Source organism: Hibiscus syriacus, unplaced genomic scaffold, assembly GCF_006381635.1.
Source record: "Hibiscus syriacus cultivar Baekdansim isolate YM2019G1 unplaced genomic scaffold, ASM638163v2 tig00000340_pilon, whole genome shotgun sequence".
In the NCBI taxonomy this organism is placed as follows: Eukaryota; Viridiplantae; Streptophyta; class Magnoliopsida; order Malvales; family Malvaceae; genus Hibiscus; species Hibiscus syriacus.
In genome coordinates this window covers 2,425,079-2,434,378 of record NW_024061783.1, presented here as the reverse complement: position 1 = coordinate 2,434,378, position 9,300 = coordinate 2,425,079, and the positions used below count along the sequence as shown (strand labels likewise).

At 37.2% G+C, this 9,300-nt stretch overlaps 1 pseudogene; it reads left to right on the top strand.

Moving 5' to 3' along the window:
• The first annotated feature begins 4,364 nt into the window (after positions 1-4,364).
• On the top strand, positions 4,365-6,646 carry LOC120202407 (annotated as a pseudogene).
• The last annotated feature ends 2,654 nt before the right edge of the window (positions 6,647-9,300 follow it).

The following is a 9,300-nucleotide window of genomic DNA, read 5'->3' as shown; positions in this document are numbered from 1 at the left end:
TCTTGAATTAGATTTAAACCTAATGATTTATTTATTTTTGTGAAAAGATAATCGCATATTACTGTACAAAGATTCATTGAAAAGTACAGGTACCCAGAAGCCGATCAAGGCTCATGCACATGCTTAATAATGGTTGAGGAGCATCTTTCAAAAAAAAAAACCAGAATGTGCACATCAGATTCAAACATTTGAAGAATTCAAAGATCAGAGATCGGAACTTCAAGCTTTCAAAATCAAGAGTCAACAACGACAGGCCACCGGAGATCAAGATTTCTCTCCAGAGCCCAGAATAACATATGTTGCCTACACATTTTAGGCATACCTAAGAGCATGACATCCATACCATCGCATATATGCATATCTTTGCAGGTTTTACCCAGAGTCAATTTCAACTTCACAATGAAGGATATTGGACTCCAGACAACGCAAGTTCAACTTCACGACGAAGGGACCGTTGGTTGTCAATAAACATTTCCCAATTTCAGAGCCAATTTCAACTTCACAGCGAAGGATATTGGACTCCAGACAACGCAAGTTCAACTTCACGACGAAGGGACCGCTGGTTGTCAACAAACATCTCAATTTCAGAGCCAATTTCAACTTCACAATGAAGGATATTGGACTCCAGACAACGCAAGTTCAACTTCACGATGAAGGGACCGCTGGTTGTCAACAAACATTTCTCAAATTCAGAGCCAATTTCAACTTCACAACGAAGGATATTGGACTCCAGACAACGCAAGTTCAACTTTACGACGAAGGGACCGCTGGTTGTCAATAAACAATTTCCCAATTTCAACTTCACAACGAAGGATATTGGACTCAAGACAGTACAAGTTCAACTTCACGACGAAGGGACCGCTGACTGTCAACTTCTCAATTTCAGAGCCAATTTCAACTTCACAACGAAGGATATTGGACTCCAGACAACGCAAGTTCAACTTCACGACGAAGGGACCGCTGGTTGTCAATAAACAATTTCCCAATTTCAGCTTCACAACGAAGTATCTTTGGCTAGAAGACGATCCATGAGCTACCTCCAGAACTCTGAGTTCGATTTCAACTTCACGAGTTCGATTTCAATTTCACGACGAAGGATTCAGGCTCAGAATCTTCTAGTTTTAACTCAACCTCACGACGAGGGAGTCATCTCGTGTTTTAAAAACCAGTCTCAACATCGAATTTCAACTCTACGACAGAGGATATTCGATAGGGACGAAATTTATGTCTTTTAATCTTTGCTCTATTTTCGTTACACGATAATGAGCAAAGAGGGACAGCTAAAGACACTAAATTTCGTCATTCAAGCGTCATTATATTATATAATATAGATTTATATTATAAATTATATTATATATCCATTTATATCTAATACATTTATTTACATTTTTTTTCTCTTTTCAGGCCCAATTGGTGCCCGAATACAATAGCAAGCCCACGCACGCAACCCAGCTGGAGCTAGTGTTTCCAGAAACCCTAGCAGCTTCCCTCTTTAGCGCCGTAATCCTTGCCTCACGAGTCCTCGCCACCCACGTTTCCCTCATCCGATTTTCTCAGCGCCGTGAATTCCTCAACCTCACCAACGTCACGCATAAAGCAAATCACAAGAGAAGACAACAAGAATTAGGATTCTAGTTAAAATAGGATTCTAAGTATAGTTTTTTTTATTATAAATAAACATGTAATTCTCACGATAAAGAGGGGAGACAAAAATCACAAGATTTACAGAGAGAGTTTACACGTGAGCACATACACGGCTGTACACAATATCACACACGATTTCACCGAGGATTTGCACGAGAAATACCAAAAACAGAGATAAATCCAAGCCTTGTACATAGTTCGAAAAGCAATAAAAGAGGTGAAATGTCCTTACCTTTACTCGTTTGCTTCGTTTGCATGTGGGTTTTAGCTCGTTTCCACTTCATATCGATTCGAAAAAAACACAAAACAATGAGTTTTGGCCGATGAACGAAGTAAGGCCCTTATCTTTCGAAAACTTTTTTCCTAGATCTATGTTTTTCTGGGGTGATTTTTCAAAAATAGTTTCGATTCTAAAAGAGGAAAATCGAAAAGCTTTCGAAGTTTTAAAAAATAAAAAAATTGCCGCCGATCAACGGCGGTGGAGAGGCGGCGCAGCGCCGATTTCTGGGTTCCCATGAACCCACGGTGGCGTGTTCATCCCCTTGGATGAACAATGCAGAGAAATAAAGAGAGGAGGGGGGCTCTCTTGAGAAAAGGTGGAGAAATGAAGCTAAACAAAATGTTTTTGGATTTTATACTAAACCCATCGAGCCAACCGACCCGACCCGTTGCCTATGTTGACCCGCGTGTTTTTAAGAATTAGTGGGAAAGTCCCCACTTTGGTCCCTCACTGTTTTTAAAGCCTGATTTTAACCCCCCAATCGCATTTATATCTTGATTTTCTTTTCGGATTTTGGCCACTAAATTTATTTTTATTTCAATTTAGTCTCTTTTATTTAATTTTTTTATCTAACATTTTTATTTATATATATATATATATATATATATTTTATTATTTCTTTTCGTTTCCTTTTCATATATAGATATTACTTTTTAGTTCTTTCGTTTATTCATTTTTATTATTATTATTATTTTTCTTTCCTAACATTTTTTACTTATATACATGTGTTAATTTTTATTTGTTTTTTTCAATTATTTTTCCACATAACGTTACTTACATATATATTTTTTATTATATATATATACGTTTTGTTTTGTTTTGTCTGTTTTCCATTTTTATTATTAATTATATTTTACTATATATTATTTTGAGACTTGACTAGCTCACAGTTTTAGAAAGCAAGAGTCTACCGCCCATTAATTAATTAAAAGGGACATGTTCATGGGTCAATGTTTAGGTGCTCAGTTTCTGACACTCTCGAAACATGAGCCTAGGATTGGCATATTATCATTAATTTTTTTTTATTTTACGTTTTATTTATTATTATTATTATTTTCTTTATTTCATTCGATTTCTCTTTCTTAATTATTTAATTTTCTTTTTATCTAACACGTCTTTTGACTTTTAAAGGATACATTTTAATTCGTCAGAGGTAAATAATTCGGATTGTTATTTTACCTTTTAGTTTAAATTACAATTTTCTTAATTAAAGACAACTGGAAATTACATAGTACCGAAAGGGTGGTTCAAGGGTGCTAATCCTTCATTGACCGTAACCGACTCCCGGATCCGACACATCTTTGGTACGACGCAGATCAGGTAAGAAATAAGGTATCCGATCAACCCATTTTTTCATAAAATAAATGATCGGTGGCGACTCCAAACCAATTAATCCAAGTCGAAGCCCAATTCCGGGGCTCAACCAGAAAGACGGTTGCGACAAGGGTAAATTGCGTATTTAGTATTTGAATTATCAATTTTTGTATGTTTTAGTATCTAAACTTTCAATTTTTTAAAAATCATTCTTAAAGTTTAGTTTTTGTTTCATTTTAGTATCTCGTTAAAAAATTAACGTTAAGTTTTGATTTTTTTTAAAGTTTAGGTATTAAAATGAATCGAAATTGATAGTTTATGTACTAAACATGAAAACTTTTTAAAGACGGTTATTAAAATAAAACAAAAATTAAACATTAAGTATATTTAAAAAAAATAAAAAGTTTGGGTACTAAAATATATTAAAACTGATAGTTTAGGCATTAAATGTGTAATTTATCTTTTTTTTATTAATTTGTGATAAATATAAAATAATATATGTTTAAAAATAATTGTTAATCTTTAATATTAAACATTTATATTTATCATACTTGAACTTAAAATAACAATAATTCTTTATAATCAAAACCACTTGGTTCGTGATAAAACGACAACATTTTACTTAGATAAAAAGAGTTACTTTATTTTGTTCAATTACGAGCAATTAACCATTTGATTGCAGGCAAAATAATTGTTTTATTTATATAAAATTACGTGTATCAAGTTTAGTGACTTCAAATAATGATTAGCAATAGTCCAGTAAATAACCAAAGTTGACGGTATACATTTCGTCCACGTCACGGCCGGTCAACTTAAAAACCCTAGTCCATTTGGCAGAAGATACGGCAGATATCTAGACACGCGTCCACATTGCCAAACAGCCGCCGTAATCTAAAACAAATCTAATCTACTGGGCCCCACACTTATCCATCTCTGGTTCAGTTTCTGCCAGAACATGCTCGTCTTTTTCTGTAGAATAACGATAATGACCTCCTTTCTGACCACTAATTGCCAAAAAAAACAAGGATATTGAAGTAAATACCGTAGCTTCATCGCACACGCGGTGGCTCAAAGTATCACGGGATCTCGCACGTGTCCGCCGTCAGAAAAACAGTCGTCGTTTTTTTAGTCTTAACTTCAATTCTCAGAGACGAAGAAAGAAAAAAGGATTATTGAGAAAATTTTGGGCTGTGAAATCGAGATTTCTGTTTGATTGAACGGTTCAGTTGATGAAATCCGGAAATCTTAGGCCGGAGCCACCAAGGACGGCGTTCCCGGAAAAGGCGCCGGTGAAATTGGAGATCGTCGAAGATTCTTTAGAGGAAAAACATGGACCTCCGAGTAAACGATCAAAACCATCTCCAAATCTTCAACTTGTACTTTCTCTTTCAAATTTATTTTCCTTTTTATAACGAAATGGAATTACGTAATTTTAGTAATCGCAACTATTTTGGGAAATAAGAAGCTTATGTAAGAGGTTTTAAAGTTTGTTTTTTTGGTCAGTGGAACTCGAAATTTAATCCTTTGGATGAGCCACGTCCACTTGGTCTGACGCTAAGGAAGAGTCCGTCACTTTTGGATTTGATCCAAATGCGCCTCTCTCAATCCCAAACCAGCGGCTCATCTTCCCAAGCTGAAGTCCTGAGCTCCGGAGCCAAGAAGGAGGCTAAACACGCTGCTGATAAGCTTAAAGCTTCAAACTTTCCGGCTTCTATTCTACGAATCGGCAATTGGAAGGTTGCATCTTTTTAACGAGTTTTGTTTTACAAACTGCGTGTATTTTGAGGTCAAGTAGCTGAAGAATTGTCCGCTTGATGATTTGCAGTATAAGTCGAGGTACGAAGGTGATTAGTGGCCAAGTGTTATTTCGCGAAGCACAAGCTTGTTTGGGAGGTATTGGAAGGTGCGCTCAAGAGTAAAATCGAAATACAGTGGTCGGATATCATGGCGATTAAAGCGAATTGTCCCGACGATGGACCGGGGACTTTGAATGTTGTGGTAAACTTTCTTTGTTCTTTTTCTTACTATCATCTCTGTTTTAATCTCTCTCTCGATGAATATGTATGACGTCGGTTGTTTCTTTCACGACGCAGCTCGCAAGGCGGCCCCTTTTCTTCCGGGAGACGAATCTGCAGCCTAGAAAAACACACCTTATGGCAGGCAACTTCAGATTTTACAGATGGTCAAGCTAGCATACATAGGTAAAAGTTTATTCAGTTGTGTGTATATAGTTACGCTGGCTAATATATAGGTGGAAAATTTATATTTCGGCCGTGCAGGCAGCATTTTTTGCAGTGTCCTCAAGGATTGCTAAACAAACATTTTGAGAAGCTCATCCAGTGTGACATGCGTTTAAACTGTTTAAGCAGACAACCAGAGATAGTTTTGGATTCGCCATATTTTGAGTCTCAGGCTTTGCCGTTTGAGGATCCTGATGAAATGAGAGGGCATGATGTCAGACAGGGAGAGACTGGTAAAGGATCTTCTACCTATGGCTTCCAGAATGTAGCATCACCATCTGCAGCTCGGTCTTTGTCTTTGGAGATCGGGAAAGGGGACTTCTCTGTTATAACCTTGGAAACTATGTACAGGGACCTCGATCCCCCAGTTCAGGTACAATCGAGAACTTATGGATTGTTTTTTATGTGCTGATGGGAAATTTTCTTAAGTTTTGTAGTCATTTTGCATTCTCTTTTATTTACTCTTTGAAGTCTGACCCCTAATATGGTTTGAATACATTTGATCTGAACTATACTTTATAATTGTTATACAGTCTTTAAGTTATAAGCTTTTAATAATGTATATAATGAATTCTGCATATACATATATTTGATTTATTCAGTGTTTTGTGGACTTAGTATGTGCAATAATGCAATTTCTTCTTTCCTGGCTTTATAGCTGAATGAAAAGATGAATTATGATCTTCTAAAGCATTTTTTTTAAAAATGAATAACACCCTTTCTTTTCTTCGATGTCTAATAATTTCTCATCTCGTATTAGTGACGGACTCTTGTGCCACTGAAGGAAGTGGATCTTGTGATACAGTGGGTTCAAAGCAGCCAATGAATTTGGACCAGATAAAAGTGCCTGGACTTCATCCATATATCTCCATGAATGATCTTATGAACGATATTGAACAGTATCTTTCTGAAAAGGACGGCACTACAGTCGCAAACTCACAGGCTAAAGGGGAAACCGTGACGGACTTGATGGAAGAGATTTCCAGCTAAACAAAATAGCTAAGAGTGAGGTGAAGGATTTTGAAGGGGATATAGAAGAAGTCTCTAGTAGCAAGCCGGCACAGGGAATGTCAAGAAAAGACTCATTTGGGGAGCTGTTGCTTCATCTTCCCCGAATCGCATCACTCCCAAAATTATTGTTTAACATTTCAGAAGATGAAGAGAGAAGCTAGAGAAGATAGTTTTCTTGTTTATCAACTGCATTAAATGATAAATATCGAGCTTCGCAACCTCCCTCGTGTTAGCAGGAAATATGATGGATGTCTATGGTATCAAATTTAAGTGGAGGGGGTGCATGGTCAATGAGATTTACCTGGATTTGGAAAATTCTTTTGATGAAGAATTCTGGTAAAATCCATGTAAAAGTTTTAGGTGCTTTAGCAAAATTATTTGTTGTGATAAGCTTGTGGAATATGCAAGTAAATTGTAACTTTTCTGTGCAATGCTACAATGTGTACACGAAGCTTGTGGAATTTGATTTTGATTGTTTTACAGTTCGATAAAATTCAAGACCGAGGAAGTTGAAATGTATGGTTTGATTTCGTTTCTCCTTTCCTGGTACTCGTAGAACAGCAAAAGAATGCAAGACTCGAAAAAGGATCTCAAGAAAATGAAACAATACACAGGGATTTAAGATGAAATACTGGCGCATATTATGCATGGAGGATCTCTACACTTCTCATCAGCTACTGTCAGCCGTAAGCACTGGCTATGGAAGACATGACCACATGAAAGAACTGCATTCTCTGCAGGATTACGACACTCCCTATCTGGATTGTATTCGGGTTCATTTGCAAGATCACCTTCACATAATAGACAGCTCATCCCTAGCGGCCTGGTGCGATCATCGAAACCTGCAAAATCGGAAAGAAATTGTTATGGTAAAACTTCATGTTTCTCTTCTTTCATTGTCACTATTTTGGAGTTTCGACATTGCATAGCAGATTACAGAAACCATCAAGCTGTCTCCATATAGTTCTATTTCTATTATCCAAATGCAAATCTTTTACATTTCAGGATGTCTCCCTGAGATTTTTCAGTCAAATGTGTATGCAATATACATGTTACTTGATCAAGTAAATTATAGGACCCCAATACACTCATCCATGGGAAAAGTCTTGGATGAATGCGAAAATATATTCGCATTGGATTAAGAGTAGAATATTCCAGAAGCAACTTGTACACATACCTTCCAAAACTATATGATCTTCGTAGATATGCTGGTTTTGTCTTCGATTGTCAAAGGTTGTTTCTTTTCTCTGTGTAACCGGTCTAGGAGTTCTGCTTGTTCCACTTTTGCTTCCTACACCAGCAGAGCCTTTGGAAGGTCCTTTTTCTCCTTTTTCGGAGTAAACTGCTTCAATGTTGGACTTCTAGCAGTAGCTTCAATCTTCTTAACCGATGATCCGGAGTCATTTGGCAAATAGATCGCTTTCTTTTCTGCATTGATGCTGGAGTTCTGCTAGTTCCAATATTTTTACCAATCCTACAGGATTTTGGGATTTTGGGCTTGTTCCCTTTTCTGCATAACATGCTTTGATTCGGTAATCCTACTGGTTCCACCATTCTTGACCAACCCTGAACAGTCTTTGGGAGGTTGAGCTGTTTCTTTGTTCTGCATAACATGCTTCGAATCCAAAATTCCTTTGTTTCGACCATTCTCAACCGTATTCGGTTTTCCGCTAGATTGGGATGTTACCTTCTTCGTAGACTGTATCAATGTCCCAATTCTACTAGTCTCACTCTTTTATCCAATCCTTCTGGATCTTTGACAGGTTGGGCGGTTCCCTTTGGTGTAAGCTGCTTTGATTGCATAATTGTACTAGTTTCTCTCTCTTGAACAAACTAGTGGCTCCTTGGAGGTTGTTTTGTGTTTTCTTTCTTCTTATAAATCCTAGAAACTGAAGTTGAATTCGTTCCACTATTGTTAACAATGGGGCTGAAGCTTTGATCTTTATCTTATCTGATTGATGCTAAAAACCTGGTTTACAGAAGCAAATATTAGCCTGAATTTCAACCAGAAACATGTCAACATGGTTTGCTTATTCATCTGACATAACATGTATGAAATCAACAATTCCACCAACAGAAAACTGGTAATGAAATTGTTAAACAAAGAATGATCTTACGTTTAGGGGCCAATGTAGTTCCTAAAGCAGGGTTAGTGCCTTGAGAAGATTCACCAAGGCAAGAGGTAGCAGACTGATGAGTTGTAGGAAAAGTCAGAGGTCCTCTACTTCGACCGGAGCTCAAAGCCCCATCGAGCAAATGATGCCTGTACTTGAAACGGGCGGACAATGGGATGCGCTGCGGCGTTTAGAATTGCCATCGCTTGCCTTCCTCCTGGGACCTCGAAGATTATGTGTCACTTTTTGCATATACTGATATAGAACGTTAAAGGGCCAAAAGTATAAAAGACTGCAACAAGGTAATGCGGCCATTGAAATTAAAGGGCCCTTGCCTGTTCGTGTAGTCCAAGAAGGATCGTCTTTGATCTTTATCTCTTGTCGCCATTGTAATCGAAGGGAATCCTGAAAATCTAAATAACAAACGATATGCTCTTGAAGAAAGAATTCAAATTGAACCCAAACCCTCAATCCCAGAAACTAAAACTGAAGACAGAAAGAAAGATCAAGAACAAAATCGTACACTGGTAATGTAAGTGAAGGGAAATCTGGGAATGGGAAGTATTTGATGTGAAGAAGGATTTTTCAAGAGAAAAAGATCGATATAGTTGAATGCTCAGAGTTTGATCATCTATATGTATATATATAGTCTACTGCTTCGTACGAGTCTCCTAATTACCATAGGACTCTGCCTTTT